The sequence below is a fragment of the Schistocerca nitens genome, chromosome 10 (assembly GCF_023898315.1).
Source record: "Schistocerca nitens isolate TAMUIC-IGC-003100 chromosome 10, iqSchNite1.1, whole genome shotgun sequence".
NCBI classification, from domain to species: domain Eukaryota; kingdom Metazoa; phylum Arthropoda; class Insecta; order Orthoptera; family Acrididae; genus Schistocerca; species Schistocerca nitens.
Genome location: NC_064623.1, coordinates 93,080,054 through 93,102,773, shown reverse-complemented (window position 1 = coordinate 93,102,773; position 22,720 = coordinate 93,080,054).

The following is a 22,720-nucleotide window of genomic DNA, read 5'->3' as shown; positions in this document are numbered from 1 at the left end:
GTAACAGTTATTGAACTACATTAAATAAACGTAAATTAATTACCAACACTTCCTTCAACATGTAAACGTTACTACTGATATTCGGATTTAGGTTATGTTCGATACGGCTGCAGTCGTTGGCAATGGTGGGGCTCAGGTGAATAGCGAAATTCTGCACGACCCGCTGAGTCGCGCGGGGTAGCCGCGCGGTCTCCGGCGCCTTGTCACGGTTCGTGTGGCTCCTCCTGTCGGAGGTTCGTGTCCTCCCTCGGGCATAGGTGTGTGTATTGTCCTTAGCGTAAGTTAGTTTAAGTTAGATTTATTGGTGCGTAAGCCTAGGGACCGACGACCTTTGCAGTTAGGTCTCAAAGGAACTTAGCCCCATGGTCGGCTGAGGTGTCGGAACATCGATTATGTCTATGACCTGAATGGCTGTTTTCAGCTCAGAAATGGTTTTGAAGTTCTTGCGGTACACCTTCTCTTTAATAAAGCCCCACAAAAAGGAATATGGCGGACAATCGAGGCCCATGCCAGTGGCCTCTGGGTAGCCCAGATCCACAATGCGGTCCCCAAAGTGCTCCTTCAGGACATCACTCTCCTGCTTCCACGCGGTCGAGCTCCGTCTTGAATGAACCACATCTTGTCGAAATTAGGCTCACTTTGAGTAACGGGGATGAAAACATCTCACGACATCTTCACGTACCATTTGGTAGTCGTCGTGCCATCAAGTAATATCGCACCGATTACTCCGTGATTGAACATTGCAAACCACACAGTCACCTGTTGATGGTGAAGTGACTTCTCGATCGCGAAATGCGGTTTCTCGGTCCCCCAAATGCGCCAATTTTACTTATTGACGAACGCATCCAAACGAAAGTCGGCCTCGTCGCTAAACCGACGCATACTAATTCCCATCATGCAACGCCGCCGACCGTGCAGTTTGAACCTCCTAAAGCAAGCCGTTCAGAAGTTATGAGGATTTTATTTCATATAATTTAATAATTGTCACCCTGTAACTTTCCTAAAGTCAAACTGTTCGTCATCCAACACAACCTCAATTTTCTTTTCCATTCTTCTGTACATTATTCTGGTCAGCAACGTCAATGCGTGAGTTGTTAAGCTTACTGTGCGATAATTCTCGTACATGCCGACTCTTCCTTTCTTCGGAATGCTGATGTCGTATCACCAATCTCATACATTCTACAGGGCAACGTGAATAGTCCTTTTGTTGCCAATTCTCCCAACGATTTTAGAAATTCCATTGGAGTATTACCACCCCCTGCTCCCTAATTTGATCGTAAGTTTCCGTAGCTCTTTTAAATTCCAGGTGTAGTATTGGATGCCTTAGCCAATAAAGTATTAGATTATTATTGGATGCCCCTGTCGACTCCGGTTTCCTCATTTGTAACGTCATCAGAAAAGACCTCCATCTCAAAGAAGTGTTTAATGTGCTCTTTCCACATATCCGCTCCCTCCTCTACATTTAAAAGTGGAATTACCAATGCACTCTTTATGTTACTGCCCTTGCTTTTGGTTTCACCAAATGTTGTTTTTTCTATATGCTGAGGCAGTTCTATCGACCATCATTTCTTTTTAGACTTCATCACTTTTTCGTGCTAACATTTCGCCTTAGCTTTCCTGCACTTCCTACTTATATCATTCCTAAGTGACTTGTTCTGTATTCCTGAATTTCGCTGAAAATTTGTGTACTTTCTTCTTTTTAGAGTTCATAACTTTTTCATCCTACCATTTCGCATTACTTTCCCTGCACTTTCTTCTTATATCATTAAGTGACTTGTGTTTCTGTATTCCTGAATTTCGGTGAAAATTTTTGTACTTTTTTTCTTTTCTCCATGAACTGCAGTATTTCTTCTGGTACCTGCTGTCCCTTTTCAGTTAACTTTCCTATACTTATGTTTTTGTTTCTAATTTCTCTGGTGACCGTTTTCAAGGTGTCCATTTCTTTTCTACTGAACTGCCTCCTAGCTATCCATTATCGCAGTATCTATAGTCTCAAATAAGTGTAAGCTTATCTCTTCAATCCTTAGTATTTCTGTATCCCCTTTCTTTGCGAATTGATTCTTCATGACTTCTCTTGAACTTCATTCTGATTTTCATCATTATCAATTTGTGATCTGATTCTATGTCTGCTACTGGATACGCCTTACAGTCCAGTATCTGATTTAGGAAACTCTGCCTGACGATGACATAATCTAACGGAAATATTCTCGTATCTACTGACGTTTTCGAAGTGTACCACCTCGTTTGGTGATTATTGAACAGAGTATTCGCTGTTAATACGTGAAGATTATTGCAGAACTCAATTAGTCTTTCTTCTCTCTCATTCCTACTACGAAGCCCATAACTCCGGTACCTGTTTCTTCTATTCCTTCCCCTATAGCTGCATTCCAACTATTAGTCCCTTTATATGCTCAATTACCCACTCAATATCGTCATACACTATGTGATCAAAAGTATCCGGATACCACCAAAACTATATGTTTTTTGTATTAGGTGCAATGTGCTGCCACCTACTGCCAGGCACCCCATATCAGCGACCTCAGTTGTTGTTAGACATCGTGAGAGAGCAGAATGGGGCGCTTCGCGGAACTAACGGACTTCGAATGTGGTCAGGTGATTGGGTGTCACTTGTGCCATACGTCTGTACGCAAGATTTCCACACTCCTAAACATTCCTAGGTCCACTGTTTCCGATGTGATAGTGAAGTGGAAACGTGAAGGAACACGGACAGCACTAAAGTGTACAGGCCGACCTCGTCTGTTGACTGAAGGAGACCACCGACAGTTGAAGAGGGTTGTAATGTGTAATAGGCAGACATCTATCCAGACCATCACACAGGAATTCCAAACTGCATCAGGATCCACTGCAAGTACTATGACAGGAGAGTGGTGAGAAAACTTGGATTTCACGGTCGAGCGGCTGCTCATAAGCGACACATCATTCGGTAAATGCCAAACGACGCCTCGCTTGGTGTAAGGAGTTTAAACATTGAACGACTGAACAGTGGCAAAACGTTGTGTGGAGTGACGAATCACGGTACACAATGTGGCGATACGATGGCACGGTGTGGGTATTGTGAATGCTCGGTGAACGTCATCTGCCAGCGTGCGTAATCCAACAATAAAATTCGGAGGCGGTGGTGTTAAGGTGTGGTCATGGAGGGGGCTTGCACCCCTTGTTGTTTTGCGTGGCACTATCACAGCACAGGCCTACAATGATTTTAAGCACCTTCTTGCTTCCCACTGTTGAAGAGCCATTCGGGGATGGCGATTGCATCTCTCAACAAGATCGAGCATCTGTTCATAGTGCACGGCCTGTGGCGGAGTGGTCACACGACAATAACATCCCTGTAATGGACTGGCGTGCACAGAGTCCTGACCTGAATCCTATAGAACACCTTTGGGAAGTTTTGGGACACCGAATTCATGCCAGGCCTCACCGACCGACATCGATACCTCTCCTGAATGCAGCACTCCGTCAAGGTGCTGGAAGGTAATTGAACGAATGCGCGCGTGGGTGGAAGGTGTCGTCAAGGCTAAGGGTGGGCCAACACCGTACCGAATTCCAGCATTACCGATGGTGGGCGCCACAAACATGTAAGTCATTTTCAGCCAGGTATCCGCATACTTTTGATCACGTAGTGTACACTATCTGTGTGTCTTCATCTTTTGGTTGCCGGTGTCGTCCTGTGTACCTGAGCTACTGTTGTCGGTGTTGGTGTGCTGTCGATTCTGATGAGAACAAACCTATTACTGGACTGTTCACATTACCTCACTCTCTGTAATACCTTCCTATTCATAACGAATCCCGCTGCCGGTGCTCAATTTTCTGCTGCTGTTGGTACTGCGCTCTACTCGTTTGACCAGAAATCCTTCTCTTCTTCACTTCACTGACCCCGATATCTAGGTTAAACCTTAGCATTTGACTTTCCATATTTTTTGGATTCTCTACCACATTCAGACTTCTGGCATCCCATCAATGGTTATCAGTGCCCGCACAAATTCCCAGTTATCAGTGCCCGTACACAAACACCCGGTCCTCAGTCGGAGAAAATCGCCTGCTTGACCTCGTTGGCAGTCCCTTCCTGGAGATCTGAATGGATGAGAAGTCCGGAATTTTTTGCCGATGGACAGATCATGATGACACTTCTTTTCTTACAGTCCATTGTCCTGTGGATACACTTGTGAGTCTGTAATGTATCGGTTTCCCTTGCATTCTCATGCAGTTAATATTGCTGAGTCTTCCTCCTTTTAGGGGCAGATTCCCACCCCAGCATCAATAGAGTGCCCTGAACGTCTGTCGTCTCTAGCACCTTCTTTGACAAGGCCGTTGGCAGAACGAGGGTGTCTTCTTACGCCGGAAATCTTCGGCTGCCATTAGTGATAATTTTTACTCATATTTTAAGCAGTGGCGAAGTTCGAACCCGGGACCAAAGACGTTACTAGCCAAAGACGCTCCCTGTAAACCACGAGTCCTTCGGGGATGTTTGTGCACGTTATTAGCGTCCATTGATGGGGGACCATTTCAGTTTTTGTATGACGTAATCAGTACGGAGTGAACTGTTCAGGTGGTCACCGTTACAGCTCAGTAGACGTCAGCAATGGGAGTGAATGGGAAAGTTCCGGGTACGAGTGTGGTGGGTGACACAGTGTCTAGTCAGTCAGTTTCATCGCCCTGGCTCAGCCCCATTACATTCTGCTTATCACAGCAAACTCCGTACGCAACGTCTTCCACGGAGATATACCTGGTAGTTATGACATTTTATGTGTCTCTCTTTGTACAACTGTGGTGGAGTATTTTGCATAAAATTCCCATTACTGCTCGCCACCCGAGAACAGACGGTCCTGTCGCGCCGTATCTGTACGACCAGCCAGACACTTGTCCAGTTCGCATTTGCTGGAGGTGCAACACGTGGAGGTCGTCCGCTCGTCCCTGGAAAAGTTCAAGGTGCATTACAACACATGTCATCGCTGAACGCCGTGTGAAAATCCGTTTTCGTACCTTCGTGTTACAATTCACGTATATCAAAGCTAACGTTCTTTTATTCACAAACATCTTTGCAGGTTCTGAATTCTAATGAGCCGACATCAGGAAAAGACGATTATTACGAAAGCAGTTTGCTGTGGTCACTTAAACTGCTGACGCATTACTTTCGTGAAAAATATGCTTCGAATATTTTTATATGTCAGGTTTTGATATCGCTGAGCAACAGTCATGCAATAATTTTTAAATGAAGAAACCCCCACTTGGCTCTATTGTTGTTTACTTAATTACGACCCAGATGTCGGCCTTTTATGCCATTTTCAAGTGGTTGAGTTTATGTCATTAACATATAATACAGGATATTAAGCTCAAAATTGACCATACTAAAAGGAAATTATTCGCTTCCTGCAAAATGCCAGATTTAAAATCATCATATTGTAAAAAGATCAGATGATAATTATTTTACATTTGGAATTTCGTGGGAAGCAAATATTTTTCTTACTTTATGGCTTATTTTGAGCTTGATGTCCTGCAATATACGTTAATGACATAAAGTTAATTACTTGAAAATGACTTAAAAGACCGAAACCTGGGTTGTAATTAAATAAAAAACAATATAGTGAAACGGCGATTTGTTCAAAATTCAAATGACTCTGAGCACTATGGGACTTAACATTTGAGATCATCAGTCCCCTAGACTTATAACTAGTTAAACCTAACTAACCTAAGGACATCAGACACATCCGTGCCCGACACAGGATTCGAACCTGCGACCGTAGCAGCAGCGCGGTTCCGGACCGAAGAGCCTAGAACCGCTAAGCCACAACGGCCGGCACGATGTGTTCATAAAAAAATTTTTTTTTAATTCTTTTTCTTTTTTTATACTTCGTAGTAAATTTCCTTAAATTCAGTCCCAGAAAATAATTTGCTTATCACGCAACCTCTCTCTCACAGCCTCGGGCTTTACAACTTGAAATACAGTTCATTTCGTTCAGTGTAGAAGTTTGGGGAGAAAAAGGTCACACTTCGATAAATGAAAGTCCCTAGACTGATATTATCTTCAATATTTACTGCAAAATTATTGATCTAATTCCTAACTACGGAAAATACACAAATATTACATTTCGGTCCTGGTAACGACCTTAGAGTCGAAACCAGTTAACTGTAAAAACGATGAAGACTACTTCTAATAGAGTTCGTGCCCCAGTTTAACAGTGTCAGATGTTATCGAAAGCTTATTTTAATTTGTTATTCGTGTGCGAAATGCAGTCTAAGACAAAATAAATGAAGCACCGCGAAGGAGTTATCCAAATGGGACAGAGTTCGCTAGACGTGATGTACGTATGCAGACAAACAAATGATTACAATTTCAGAAAAATCTGTTGTTTTCTTCAACAGAAATAGCTTCACAGATACAGCAAGTCAGTAACACTTTGATCCACCTCTGGCCCTTGTGCAAGAGGTTATTTGGCGTGGCATTGATAGAGTCTATGGATGTCCTCCTGACATCCTGGCAAATTCTCCGAAATTGGCACGTAGATTTTCAAATCCCGAGATGGCTAGAGCGCCCTGCTCATAATGCTCCAAACGTCTTTAAATTGGGAGAGATGCAGTGACCTGGCTGGCCCACGCAGGAATTGGCAAGCGTGAAGAAACGCAGTAGAAACTCTCGCCATTTTCGGGCTGGCATTGTCTTGTTGGAACTTGAGCCTGGGATAGCTTGTCACAAAGGACATAGGAAGCCGTCGACGTACCGTGGTGCTGTAAGGGTGCTGCGGATGACAACCAAATGGGTACTGCTATGGAACTAAATGGCACAACAGACCGTCACTCCTGGTTCTCGGGCCGTGTAGTGCGCGACCGTCAGACTGGTGACCCAGGCCTGGTCTGAGGAATCTCTGGGCACGTCTTCGCTGATAATTGGGGATCAGACCACCTCGGACTCGTCGGTGAAGGCAATTTTACACTAGTCAATGAGATTCCAGGCTGAGACGATCCTGAGACAGCGGTGGGAGACCAACCTGACTCTAGCGCACTGCACGACCCAAAAACCAGGAGTGATGGTCTGCTTAATTGAGCGGTCGGCTGTCTCTCGGTTGGGTTGCCTTCAGACTAAGAAGACACTGTACAGGCTGCCTGTCTCACTTGAACAGACGTTAGTGTTACAATCCCAGGCCAACCCCTGGAAACTTCTGAGTGCCATTCCTTGTGTGCTACATAGTAATTTCCCTGTTTGGGTTTTAGTTATTTGGTAGATGTGCAGCCTTCAGCTGAGTTTTAATATTTCTTAGATTAATGTTCTTGTCTTGCCTTTGGCATGAAATGTTTTAAGATAAGGCCTTCTGCCTTTTAAATTGAAATTCTTTTTCTGGGCCTTAAGCCGTTGAATATATTTGGTTCTTATGTGGCCTTCAGTCGAGTTTTAATATTGCATTAATTAATGTTCTTGTTTTGGCCTTAAGGCATAAAATTGTTAAGCTTTATTTTAAGATAAGGCCTTCTGCCATTTGATTGAAACTCCTTTTATTGCTTAATGTGCCTTAGATTTTGAATGTGGCCTTCAGCTGATCTAAAGTTAATTAAAGGAGGTGTTTGCATCCTTCTTGTAATATTGTGTGTTGGTGAATAAAGTTTGTATGTTGAGTGCAACTGACCTCATTTTGGCCCCTTTCCACAACCTAGCCCGCTCTGGCCTGTTAGCAAAGGCGTTTCACCTACAGCATATAGATTTTAGTTATATGGGCCTGTAATTCAGCGGATTTCTCCTATTCCCCTTTTGGGCATTAGTATGATTTGAGCCATTTTCCCGTCTTTAAGTACGGATCTTTCTATGAGCGAGCGGTTGTATGTAATTGCTAAATATGGAGCTATTGTATCAGCATACTCTGAGAGGAACTTGACTGGTATACAATCTAGCCGGATACCTTGCCTCTATTTATTGATTTAAGCTGCTTTGCTACACTGAGGATATCTACTTCTATTTTCTCATCTTTTTAGTTGTTCTTGATCGGAATTCAGGAATATTTACTTCGGCTTCTTTGGTGAAAGAGTTTCGGAAAACTGTGTTTAATAACTCTGCTTTGGTGGCATTGTCATCAATGATTTCACCGTTGTTATCGCGCAGTGAAGGTATTGATTGCATCTTGCCACTGGTGTTCTTTATATGTGACCAGAAGCAATTTGGGTTTTCTGCCAGAGTTCGAGACAGAGTTTCGTTGTAGAAATTACTTGAAAGCATCTCGCATTGAAGTAAGCGCTGTATTTCGAACTTTTGCAAAACTCTGCCAGTCTTGGGGATTTTGCGTTCTTTTAAATTTGGTACGCTTTTTTCGTTGCTACTGCTACAGCGATCTGAGCCGTTTTGTGTGCCTTGGGGGATGAGTACCATAGCTTATTAATTTATGTGGTATATATCTCTCAATTGCTGTCGATACTATCTCTTTGAAATCATTCCACAAATTTTCTACGCTTACAAGATCAAATCGCAAGGAGTGGTCTCTTAAAAAGGCGTTAAGAGCATTTTTATCAGCTTTATTTAAACAGATATGCTTTGCGCTTCTTTTTGATGGTTGTAGGTGTTACAGTATTCAGCCTAGCAGCGACTGCCTTATGGTCGGTAACCCCTGTATTTGTCACAATACTCACTATTTGTCCAGGATTATTTGTAGATAAGATGTCAAGTATGCTTTCGCAACCATTTACGCTTCGAGTGGGCTCATGAACTAATTCTTCAAAATAATTTTCTGAGAAAGCGTTCAGCACAATTTCGGATGACGTTTTATGCCTGCCGCTGGCTTTAAACGTATAATTTTTCCATCATATCGAGGGTAGATTGAAGTCACCACCGAATATAGTTGTATGATAGGGTACTTATTTGAAACGAGACTCAAGTTTTATTTGAACTGTTCAGCAACTATGTATTCTGAGTCGGGTGTCGGTCAAACGATCCAATTAATAGTTTAGTCCGATTTTCAAGTATAACCTTTCCCTGTACTATTTCGCAGGAAGTATATACTTCAATTTCACTACAAGGCAAACTACTTGTGACAGCAATAAAAAAAATTCAGCTGAACTTATTTCCGTCTTTAACCAGCTTTCTGTACCTATAACTATTTGAGCTGCAGTGCTTCCTATTAGGGCTTGGAGGTCTGGTTCTTTCCCAGCACAGCTACGACTACAATACCAATCGTTTCTACAACTACCTTACTATGTTTTACCTGCCCCCTTTTAGACAGACCCTTTCAGTGGTTCCCTGAGGCCCTCTAACCTCAAAAACCGCCCAGTCCCTTCCACACAGCCCCCGCTACCCGTGTAGCCCCCTCCTGTATGTAATGAACTCCTGACCTATTAAGCAGAACCGGGAAACCCACAACCCGATGGCGCAAGTCGACGAATCTGCTGTCTACACGTTCACAACCGCCTAAGCGTTTGATTCAGACCCTCCACTTGGCTCTGCACCAAAGGACCACAGTGGGTTCTATCGACGATGCTGCAGTTGGTGAGCTCTGCCTTAATCTCAGAATCACGACTGGCGGTCTTTACCATTTCCGCTGTCTTCCCAAAACCAGAGAGATTCTGTTCTGATCCAAAGGGACACACGTCATTGGTACGACATGAGCCACCACCTGCAGTTGGCTGCACCCTGTACTCTTCATGGCATTTGGAAGCACCCTTTGCACATCCGGAATGACTCCCCCAGTATGCATACAGGCTTCCTTCCCCTCCTTGGCAGCCATGTTCCTAAGAGGCCCCATTACATGCCAAACGTTGGAGCTCCCAACTTCCAGCAAACCCACCTTCTGTGAACGCCCAGACCTAAGCCTTGCGGGCCAAGAATCTTCCACTGGAACAGAGTGGACGACTGCATCCAGCTTAGAGACATCGTCGGCCACAGATAACGCCTGGAACCTGTTCGTCAAACGAACCGAGGAGGCCCTACGATCGGCCTCTCGGAAAGTTTTTCGCTGCCTACCAGACTTTGGAATGATCCACTCGACCACAGGTGAGGGGTCAACCTCAGTGCAGGCAGTACCTAGGATGGCCACAGCAGTGGACCGATCCAGGGACACGTGGGAAGTGCTCGACGTCCCTCGCATCCCCACATCCAACCCCCACAGTGATGCCCCTTGGCAGCAGCCTCAAGTTGTGTGATGGAAGCCAATGCAGCCTGGAGCTGTGAGTGAAGGGACGCCAACTCAGTTCGCATCTGTACACAGCAATCACGGTCCCTATCCATTACTGCAGTTGCTTCTGTTTGAAGCTCGTAAAAAATATGTAACAAACGAATAGTATACATGGTTTATTAGCAGCAGGAATTCGAAGTGCTCTCTCACTGATGATCTAACCAACACTGAGCGACACTAACAAAAACCAACAAAAGCGTATGTGATATGGGGGTCGATAACAACAGCGGTAGTGTACGCTATGTTGTTATTAAAATAAAAGTTTGTGCCTAGTAAGCACTAGAACACTCAAGAAATTACAAAAGTAATCTAGTAACTACACAGTTACCTGTAAATGTGTCGCTCCTGTGGGAAACTCATAAAAATATATAACAAACGAATGGTGTACTCACCTTATTAGCAGCAGGAACACGAGGTGCTCTGTCTCTGACCATCTATCCGACACTATGCATAGACTACAGAATTTCTCGAAAATGTCCATAAGCAAGCACAAGCCTGTGTTCATGTAAAGCTGTGCATACTTTCCTAAAGTGGAGATGCTGAATTCCCACTGGACATTCACAGCATGCTCATACTCTTCTTCCATTACGGCACTGCCTGTAGGGTTGGTGGGGAATGCAGTTATGTTGGATAGCCTGGTTTCGTTGAGCTTCACCATACTGTCCACATACTCGTATGGGAAAACCCTCTTCTTAGTCACAAGTCGAAACTTTTCCTCATTGGGAAATGCAGCTCGAGTGATATGGACATATTGCCGAGGTAGAGTTTCAATGAGTTTCTGGAGTGGCACCTGCATAAAACATAGTGTATCAAGGAAGCAGAGTGTAATTCTTGGCGTCATTTGTTAGGAGAATCAAATGTATTTCTCGACGCTCTCAGGTAGAACACTAACCTGATTTTCCTCCCATCCAAAATCAGCCAAGTGCTCAACTAGAAAGTGAGTGTCATACCCACTTAAATTATGGAAGAAAATGGGTACGTGTCTTGGTAGCTGGTACTTCAAATTGCCCATGTTGTGAGCTGTGCCAAGGAACTTCCCTGTCTAACGACAGCCCACAAATATGGCAATCAACTGTGTTATTATACAAATCTTCATTCTCCTTCTATTTAGTCATGGGAATGTTGTTGCTGTAAAGCTTATCAACTTCCCATGAACTTTTTTTGAGCTCAGTGAGCAGTCAAACCACAGGATTATCCCTGACATAAGATATGTAGCAGTTAAGACTGGAATCATAGGATGATGCAACTTGGTATGCTGCTGCATATGGTACGTTTTTCTCAAAGGTGTTATGTGAGGCCGGGGAGTCACCTTCATAGTAGGCCACAGAAACGAGGAGGCATTCAAAGTCGGAGTACACTACAATCGGGCATCGCTCCGGGAGGTGAGCATTCTGGAACTTCATGAATTTGTTTCCCTCAGTAGGCATAATAACATGTACCGGGTCCTTGGAAGAGCAGTCTACTAGATGCACTGCTAATAGCCTGTCTGAGAAAAAGTCATTGATGCACCTTAATTAAATATTCTGTTTAGCATTATCATTAATCAGTTGGGAGGAAAGGAGTCGGGACATGTCTTTGATCCAAACATAGTGACAATTATCACCTTCACAGAAGAGCAGCACATTTACATGCAGCTCATGCTCGCCGGCAAATTTTGAGAAATGGAGGGGGCCAATCACGATATGCTTGTCCTGCTCATCTGACTTGCTTTTCTTCTCTAGGCCATAGACATGAACCGATATTCTGGTATTCTGCACCTCAAATCTGGATATTTCCTGGATATTCACAGGGAACTCGATACCATCAAAGTTATAACACCCACGTACATGATATATACTTGGACGCTCAGGATGATCTGTGAAATTTTAATTTCTCTCAGAAGTCAGGATTGAGCATGCAAAAGAAGCCTGATCGGTTTTATTTTCGACATTAATGCATGCCCTCTTGTTAGGTATATCTTTTGGGAGCTTGATGTAGCTTGACCCTTCATTTAAATGGTTCAAATGGCTCTGAACACTATGGGACTTAACATCTGTGGTCATCAGTCCCCTAGAACTTAGAACTACTTAAACGTAACTAACCTAAGGACATCACACACATCCATGCCCGAGGCAGGATTTGAACCTGCGACTGTAGCGGTCACGCGGTTCCAGACTGAAGCGCCTAGAACCGCACGGCCACACCGGCTGGCTGACCCTTCATTTACCAGATCATAGACATGTGTATGGATGTCCAGGTGTAGTATTCGGTTGAGTGCTTCAGCTGATCCTCAGACTTCCGTCTCGGAGAACTGGGCCAGTATGGCACTCAAGGTGGATTTACGAAACCTGCTCCGCGTTACCACGCCATCTTCCCCCACAGATAGTGATGAGTTGTCTCTTCACAACCAGAATCAACTCTGGAGGGGTGTGATAGTTCGATGCAGAGCACCACACTCGGTTTAATGGCGGAATATCGCGGATCATTGAGTACTGTTCCAACGACAGGAAGTCAAGCTCTTAGAAAACCAACAGGATCGCTGTACCCTCCTGCTGGGTTGTCGATCCTCGTGAATGAGATTCGCTCTTCAAAGACAGCTGCAGTCGCCGAGTATTCTAACTATGATATGATATTACTGACCTGATGTCCTTCACTAAAAGGACAGGAGAGAGAACTGCCACTAGCCAAAGGATCTTGTCTATTACTAATAATGCTATTTTGTATCCACCCCATTGATGTTGGCGCTCAGGAGGGGCACACCGGTATGCCCCGAGCCACACAGTCCATGTTTTTACACCGATTCTGACGAGGCTGATATGATGATGATAATGAAGATGACGGAGGAGTATGCTGCGGTGCTACCAGGTCAGACCAATGGGAACAGCCAGGCTGCAGTGATGGTTGTCGATGCAGTTGTTTCTGCTGCTGCAGACCCGATTTGGTAACTTGAGGGGCTGTGGTTGCTCGGCCCATGGATGTCAGAGCGGCGGTGGCGGAGCAGCGGCGGAGGCGGCGGCGGCGGCTTCCCTCGCGGCGACAAGCGGCTCTCTTGTAGGTGATGCATGCCTCAGCGGACGCTCTCTGGCAGGGAAGAAGGTTCAGCCATCACTGGTATGCGCACCACACTGTGTTGCGGCTGCGGAGACGAGACCGCTGGGGAAAAAGAGATAAAAAAATAATAGTTAAGTACATTGCTTACCACTGCTGGCGCAATGAAAGGAAGAATACTGATGATGACAAGGTTATAAGCAGAGTGAGTAATTTAATTTTTTTCGCTCTGGTTCCAAGACATTAACACTTCATAGGACGACTCCTCCACACCCTCAAACAAGTCATCATCATCATCATCATGTAACAGGGCTAGATCACAGCACTTTTCCTCATCTAGTTCAGTGGCCCTATGTCAGACCCACCCAGGCATGCCGTTGTCCGCGTCAGACTTGGCATCTGACAATTGGTCTGTCTCATCTACAGCAACAACAACCAAGATATATAAACCGAAAAACAAGTATGAAATAAGAAAATTTTGAATTGCTACTTTACAAGAACAAATTACAATGAAAATTATACTCACATGGCAATCCTGGCTGTGAACCCAACGCAGGAGGCTCAGCTTTGAGAGTTTGCCATGGCCTAGCCCCTTCCCATCCCTCCTCACACTCCAAGATAAAATCCGGAGGTTGTATTATAACAAGGAGACGGAATTAATAAGGCGAATTTGACATACACAAGAAAATTACACTCCAAATACACATTATTTACTCATTTGGTAATCCTGTCTCCAGAACTCTACGGCTCTTGCTACTATACTGTGAATTGTTGCTGCTGCTGCTGCTGCTACTTCTCTTCATCTTGGGGAGCAAAACATACACACACACACACACACACACACACACACACACACAGATGAAGGTATGCACAACAAGGCAGTCAGCAGCGGACTGACGACAATGGAGGTTGGTTGTGGTTTTATATGTAGACCGAGGCGACCAATGTGAGAGCTTCATTTGAACAGACAGCCTATTAAAAGACTTTATGAAACGTCACTATTTCTTTAATGCGACCAAATAATCTTTTTATGATTAATGGTGTTTTTGCAAACATTCATGGACATGATGAAGGTTCTAATGGTGAGAACGTTTACCGTTTCTGAGACGTGTGTCGGAAGCAGGATGTTTTGATTACTGTGAGGGGTAACAGTTGATGGACAAGCTATTTTCGCAAACAGGTCCTGTCAGGACAAGAATTTCCATGCAGACAAGTTGAGACGTAACGAAAGCTCCTACAACAACAAAAGCGACCATTAACTATGTCTGTGACACTTAACAAATTCCAAGAAATGACTGATATGTAATGGATGGGCTGTCCTGATAGGGTCGCTAGGAAGGATGTATTCTGTGTTATTCTGGGATATTTTTGTAAACAATTTCTGAAAGCATTGCAAAAGATTTCTATAGCGTGTCCAGAGGGATACTTGGCTCTTACTTACATAGACATGTGACATCAGTATAACATTGACAACCTTTTAGCTGCAGTTGCAATGGTCAGTCGATAGGGAAACACCTCACTGCACCTGGAGGTACAAAGGCTATGAGTCATCCCACCGGCTGGAGATGTCTCGCATGTGGGGCAGCCTGTACTGGGGTGCGGGCCTTCAGACCTTTGTAGGGAACAGTTTGCTGATACGTTGCGGTCAAATTTCTTAACGATAGTTCGAAAGCATTTTTGCGTGCAATGAGTGTTTCTCCACTGCATTATTTTTGGCTGTTAATGTATTATTGTGAGCATGTTTCCAGACTGTTATACATAATGTGTCTGTGCATAAATGTACTGTATTATTTTATGAACATGTCTGCAGGCTGTTCAATGCATTATTTCAACAGTTTATAATTAGTGAGCGTATTTGCATAGCGTTTTACATGGATTATTTTGACAATTTGCGAGTTTTTTGAGTGGCTGCACATAGGTGTACTGCCTTATTTCAGTAGTTCACTAGCAGTTTGCAGATCTGTAGGCTATTTATTGTAACTCCAACCACGTTAAGGCGAGTGTTTTGTATCACTATAATAAATGAATAAACTATTTGAAATCCGTCCTAAATAAATTCTTTCAACTTTCCACTGAAAGTAAATAAAGTACACTCCTTCCTATCCAGGAACTGGACACAGACTGAGTCGTTTTCCCGCCATTCTTCTCCATACCACCATGTTGGATTATGTCACAGAAGGACGACAGTGCTCTCTGGAGGTGGTACTGTGTACTAGGTCAGTTGGACTCTGGACCTCATGCTGAACACACTGGATGAAGCTACTGCCAATGACAACTCAAACTGTTTAAATAAACAACGGATACAAAATAAAGACTTACGTCCATCCTGTCCAGCAGCCCAGCACAGACTGAGTCCTTTCTTGCCAATTCCTAGGAAGACGTGGCGGTCGGATGACTTAGGTTTGTGGAGGTAGCCCAAGTGACCTTTTCTCCCGTCATTTTCTTGAGGAGATGGGGGGGGGGAGGGAAGGGGAGGAAGTTAGGTTAGTGGAGGTAGCCCAATTGACCTATTTTCCTGCCAAAATGTGAACTTCCTACCATGATGTCATTGCAGTGTTGCCACATCTACCCCTAACATCTTGAATCCTCCATCTTGAATAAATTTTGCAGAGTGGGATGATGCTCTCTTTGCCCTACTACTGTTGCCGTCTGCTGTGTTGTATCACTCTGCCACCTGTCAGTCACTGTCTGAACCTCAGCTCAATCACACAGCGTTTTGAAATTTTATGTAATTTTTAAGGTTTTCAGTTGAATCACTATCGTATTTTTCGGTATTTTGTCCTGAGACACCCGTGGTCGTAGTAACTCATTATAGAGTAGTATTGCAATTATGACTTATTCGGTTCGCTACCCCACTTACCTTTGTTTCTGTGAAAATACCTCCTTACAGTGAAAAAGGCTGTAGCCCTTTCTCGTAGGCACCCACCGAGCAAGCTGCTGCAGTTGTCAGCATACTGGACTCGCATTTGGAAGGACGGCAGTTCAAATCCCCATCTGGCCATCCAAATTAATATCTATCGTTATTCCTCTAAATTAATAGCGGCAAATACTGGTATCGTTCCTATGACAAGGGCACCGCCAATATCCTTCCCCCTCTCCGTAATCCGAGTCTGCGCTCCATCTCTAATTACTTCACTGTTTGTATCAACATTTACATTAACACTCCGCGAGCCACCTGCCAATGTGTGGCAAAGGGTATTTTTGGTACCACTTCCCGCCTTCCCTCTTCCATTCGCGAACAGTGCGTGGGAAGTATGATTGTCAAAAAAATGGTTCAAATGGCTCTGAGCACTATGGGACTCAACTGCTGTGGTCATAAGTCCCCTAGAACTTAGAACTACTTAAACCTAACTAACCTAAGGACAGCACACAACACCCAGCCATCACGAGGCAGAGAAAATCCCTGACCCCGCCGGGAATCGAACCCGGGAACCCGGGCGTGGGAAGCGAGAACGCTACCGCACGACCACGAGATGCGGGCGTATGATTGTCGGTAAGCCTCTGTATTAGCTATATAATTTCACGAATTTTCTGGTCGTGGCTATTTATCGAGGTGTATGTGGGAGGCACTAATATGTTGTCCCACTCTTGTCGGAAATTTTAGTAATAAATCTCTCCGTGATGCACAATTCGCCTTTTGCAGCACCTGCCAGGGTGAGTCTAGTTGCATGCTGGTAAGGCCACGCGCGATGACATTATGACGTACACGCACTGTATCAAAGACGATGGTGTATCCACTTTCGTGATCGTTCGAGACGCTAAACTGCGTTAGCCATTTTTGCAGACGATTTAAAGGAGCGGATCATTATATCCTCAGTTGGCATTTTCACTGCATTTTGGAAGTATTCATATCGTTATTTTCTTTGAAAGTATGATCCTGCCAACTTTTAGAAAACACCATCACCACAATAGGTTCTATAGTAGGCAAAATTAGACATTATCGTAGGGAAGTCGCTGTGGCTCAATCAGTTTATTGCAGATGTTCGGTAGCGAAATTCCCGAGTCCAAAACTACCGAGAAGCCTCTTTATTTATTTAATGAGGAAATTGCCGCTAAGTTGCAGCGTAGTACAGAGTCCTCATTAAACTCAGTGAAAACAGGGAACTGCCTTGACAAGTGATTGAGTTGTTAGAATTGAAGACTGAAATGTCTAGCGCCAAAGTAGAATACCCTCCATATTTTCAACCAATTACACATACCGGTATCATTGAATAACTGCATCAGTGTGTCTGAAGTTGTTCTAGCAGGGGATCATTAGTCACAACATAACGCTAACTTCTCGCTCTTTCACAAATTCTCAATTCTTGTTTGAGTACGTCATGGGTACAGTTTTTTTGCTGAAAAAAGGTGATCAAAGAGATATTTTCTCAAATACCATTTTCAAGTGATTGTACTGATCTGACAATATTTACACATTGTTCTTTATGTCATTAAAATGCAAAGGTTCATTAACATTATTCATCTGACACTTATTTTCAACACATTTTAAAATTTACAACAGTACTTGCACTGCAGTTTCCAAATGTTGAACTGAAGGGTTCTGTACATGTTGACTTCCGCGGAGAATGGGATGAAGATATTTAAGAACCTGGGAAAGTAATCTGTGGCATTCTGTTCCCTTCTACGACTAAGAGGAGTACGCCATTTTTCGTGTGTGGGGCAGACTACATTGTTTACATACGTTGTCATTAGTCATGCCCTAAGTTTTTACCATTGCGATGAGCAACTGGTGTTTGAGGAAACACTTCTTTGGTCACCTATTTTCAGCAAAAATACTGTACTAATCGTGTACACAGAAACGAAATGAGAAGCTAAAACATTACATGTGACGAATCAGTACCCTGATGTCTCTCAGAAGTGTTTTTGAAGGTCACATTCAGTAACCCCTGCCGTTAGTAACAAACTGGTAGGATAAATTCAGGGATACTGATGGAGTTTTTCCATGATACTGGTATGCGTAAGATTGATAATACAGAGGGTATAACACTATCACTGCCTCTCGTTTATGTTCTGATAGTATTTTGTTAACCAATTATGGTATATAGAAGCAGTACAATGTTACCCTCTGTAAGGATTTTTGTAGTTTTGACCATGAAATGCTTAAAGGAGGTTGCCTATCGGGCATGAAATTTAAAATTAAGTAAATACCCAACTAGAAACAGATACTGTTTACAAAATGTTTTCATTAATCAAATTGCTCTAATGATAAAGAATTCGGTCGTCAGCCTAATTAGGCTTAGAAATGTCTTAAAATCCTTTTTTTAAAGAAAAAGTAAGCAGTTTTAGTGGAAGAACACAGCCTATACTTTTCTCATACGAAAGTGCAATGTACCCAGTCACAAGCCACAACAAACATTATAGTGGGTAAAAGTGTTAAAGGTGTTAACGTTCTCACAATCACAAAAGACACTGTTACATTCATCAATATTAAATGCTTTGCCAAACTGGATAACTCCATCAACACTACACATGCAAGTCACTGTTAAACTGGAAATTGGGCAAGGGCCTAGTCTTCGTTCACCAGATATTTTCTGCACAGTACAAATTTAAATAATATTCACATACAAAAAGATTCACACTATTCTTTAAAGGCAAACAAGTAATTGTTCTCACGGATAATGAGATTCATAGCAACTTTACCTCCAGTGAGGATAAAACAGTAAGTGGGTGCTCATAAACTGATATTACACTTTTTAGAACACAATGAGCACAGAACTCAACGTAAATATCAAGAGTAGTTAGAACTTTCTATAATCAAGTAACTTTGTGCATTTGAGCAACTTTCAAGTGGGGGGGGGGGGGGGGGTGGAAGCCTTAATCTTGACCAATTGTAGTAAAGCAAACTAAACACACTTTCATAAACAATCTAAAGAATACCAACCTAAGAAAATAGTTTTTATGTAACTTGACTCCCCTTGTGTATATTTTTTACAGATTCTGCAGTCAATATGCTCACTGGGTATTGCTTTTAAAACAATCATTTAGAACATTTAATTTAAATTGACCTCAAAATGATTTGTTGTCTATAATGTATAATCATAGTTCTTTACTTTTTAAACCACAAGTTAAGCGAGAAATTTTGAAAGATCACATTGCAAAAAAAAAGAAGTATGGAAAAGTTCAGATACCGGGAGGTTCTCACAAAAGCTACACTTACACCCACCCTCAACTTCGCCAAAATCCACAGTAATTTTAGATAATTTATTTCACTCAATTTTGAACAAATTTGATTATGTAACAGTCTTTCCTTTTGAATATTATTTTTCAAAATCAGGACATTCGGAAGTTATAGTTCAAGCGGAGAGGAACCTGAGAGGTGTTTGCTAGGGAAAAAATCAAGGTAGGTACATAAATTCAGGTATGAGTTACCTTATATTTGACCACACTGATCCTTCACTTTACATGTCTACAATTCCTCCATTCCGTGCAGTGATTGGGCATTGTGGTGGCGAGTACATCTTGGCAGGTGAATTTGCTGTTGTAACTGATGTGCTCTGTCAAATTCTTCTTAGCGACTATCCTCAGATTTTTTAATACAATTTCCAGAAACAGAGCAAGATAATTAATCCATCCATCCATCCACCCGAGGCTTCGGCACAGTGGAACTAGACACAAAAAGCCTCTCTCGGCACCAGCACAATACACTGTTCTGTTAATAGCTGCCAATGTTACGGTAACTAGTCACCGAATAACTCGTTATCCACCTATTCACTCGCACCAACCACATTTTGCGCACGCTGCAAATTTCGGTTCCAGAGGGGAACCACAACACCTTTTCATACACAAAGAACTAAGAACCCTAAGTGAGGATCAGCCATTACAGAGTAGCAAACAAACATTTTCAAGACAACATGTCATTTGCTCATATTAACAGTTCAACATAAAGTTATTCAAACAAAATTATTCATTGCTGAAGATAACCAAAGAAATTATGTGGTTCAAATGGCTCTGAGCACTATGGGACTTAACATCTGAGGTCATCAGTTCCCTAGAACTTAGAACTACTTAAACCTAACTAACCTAAGGACATCACACACATCCATGCCCGAGGCAGGATTCGAACCTGCGACCGTAGCAGTCGCGCGGTTCCGGACCGAAGCGCCTAGAACCGCTCGGCCACCGCGGCCGGCAAAAGAGATCATATGAGAAAGACAAAACATTTCATATAATCTAAAAGACATCAAAGTTTTTAACAGAGAAAAGGGTATACACTTTCACACAGCATCGAATTATTCATACAATAATTACAGATCTCAGCTATGGAACGAGGAACAAAACAGAAAGCAAAATGAATCGGCAGATCATTTGAGCTATTATGTTGCGAGGGTATAAGGTCAATAAAAACAATGCATGGCTGTATAAAACATGCAGTTGCCTCGTGTTAAAGTAAATGCAGCAGCTTCATAATATAAGAGCAGTAGAAGAGCTCGAAACAAGCCGTAGATGCCTGCAAGCACTCATAAGAGCAGCGCCATACGTCACGCTTCCTGCAGATAAGTAGAAGTTCGCTGGGCGCGGCAGGAAGTACAGCCCTGATAAACTGCAATGGCGGCGCCGGAAGTCGAGCAATTCTGCGGATCGCGCACAGTTAAAACTTTGCGCCTAGTGCAGCGGCTAAGTCCCGTTCAAGGTCACCCGCCTTACGTAGCTGCAGCAGCTAAATAAAGACAGCCATGCAATAATACCCACCCACCTCCCCAGGGGTCGGAACCCCTGCAACCCACAGATAAATTATAATCAATAAAAATTAATTTATAGATCTAAAAGATAAGAATTTTTTAATTAAAGTAGAGGCAGACTTTAAAAAAAAAAAAAAAATCTCACGAGATAGATAAGGATGCTTCGCAACTGTAAACTGAACGATAAAATAAGGCAACTGCTATGTCACCAGACATTTCAGTCTTTAACTTCAAGAAGTGAATCGCCTGCAAAGGCAAAAAAAAAGGACTCTCTGCAATTTCCAAAATGGGACCTTTGTCACCGTAAACCTACAACATTAACTGGCTCCGCTGTAGCGACTTCCGTACCAACACAACCAGTTTTACCGACTATACAGAATATTTTGGGATCTTTCTTTTCAAAAGTTGTCAGGTTCACACTTCCAGACAAAACAGCTTCCAACAATGCAGTGAATGTACCAGTTGAGGACATAATGCTACTTCAATTCGTCTGCAAAAATGGCTACCGCAATTTAGCGTCTCGAACGATCACAAAAGTCCATTCGCAGCCCTCAGGTTGTCTTCGATGCAGCGTGTATACGTCACAATGACGTCACGCGGAACTTCATCAGCGTGCAACGCCACTCACCCTGTCTGCCATTGCAGTTTGTTGAGAATCTCCCTAACGCTCTCGTGCCGGCTAAACGCTCTAGTGACGAAACGTGCCGCTCTTTTTGCATCTCCTCAAAAAATGCTCAAATGTGTGGGACTTAACTGCTGAGGTCATCAGTCCCTAAGCTTACACACTACTTAACCTAAATTATCCTAAGGACAAACACACACACCCATGCACGAGGGAGAACTCGAACCTCCGCCGGGACCAGCCGCACAGTCCATGACTGCAGCGCCTTAAACCGCTCGGGTAATCCCGCGCGGCTGCACTCCTCTTCTATCAGTCCTATCTGATAAGGGTCCCAGATAGATCACGAATGATCAATAATCGGTAGTAAAAACGCCTTGTAGGCCAGTTCTATAGTGTATTAATTGCATTTCCTTAAGATTCATCCTACGAACCTCAGTCCGACATCCGCTTTCCTGCTATTTCTTTTATGTGATCATTGTACTTAAGGCCAGTCTTGATAGTTGTTGTTGTTGTGATCTTCAGTCCTGACACTTAAATCTATACTCGATGTTAACAAAGTTTTCTTCTTCAGAAACGCCTTCCTTCCCATTGCCAGTCTACATTTTATATCCTCTCTACTTCGACCATCATCAGTTATCTTGCTCCCCAACTAGCAAAACTCTTTTACTACTTTGTCTGATTTCCTAATCTAATACCCTCAACATCACCCGACTTAATTCGACTACATTCCATTATCCTCGTTTTGCTTTTGTTGATGTTCATCTTATATCCCCCCTTCAAGACACTGTCCATTCCGTTCAACTGCTCTTCCAAGTCCTTTGCTGTCTCTGACAGAATTACAATGTCATCGGCGAACCTCGAAGTTTTTATTTCTTCTCCATGGATTTTAATACCTACTCCGAATTTTTCTTTTGCTTCCTTCACTGCTTGCTCAATATACAGATTGAATAACATCGGGGAGAGGCTACAACTCTGTCTCACTCCCTTCCCAACCACTGCTTCCCTTTCATGCCCCTCAACTCTTATAACTGCAATTTGGTTTCTATACAAATTGTGAATAGCCTTTCGCTCCCTGTATTTTACCCCTGCCACCTTCAGAATTTGAAAGAGAGTATTCCAGTCAACATTGTCAAAAGCTTTCTCTAAGTCTACAAATGCTAGAAACGTAGGTTTGCCTTTCCTTAATCTAACGTCTAAGATAAGTCTTGATATTTTACCACTCTTGA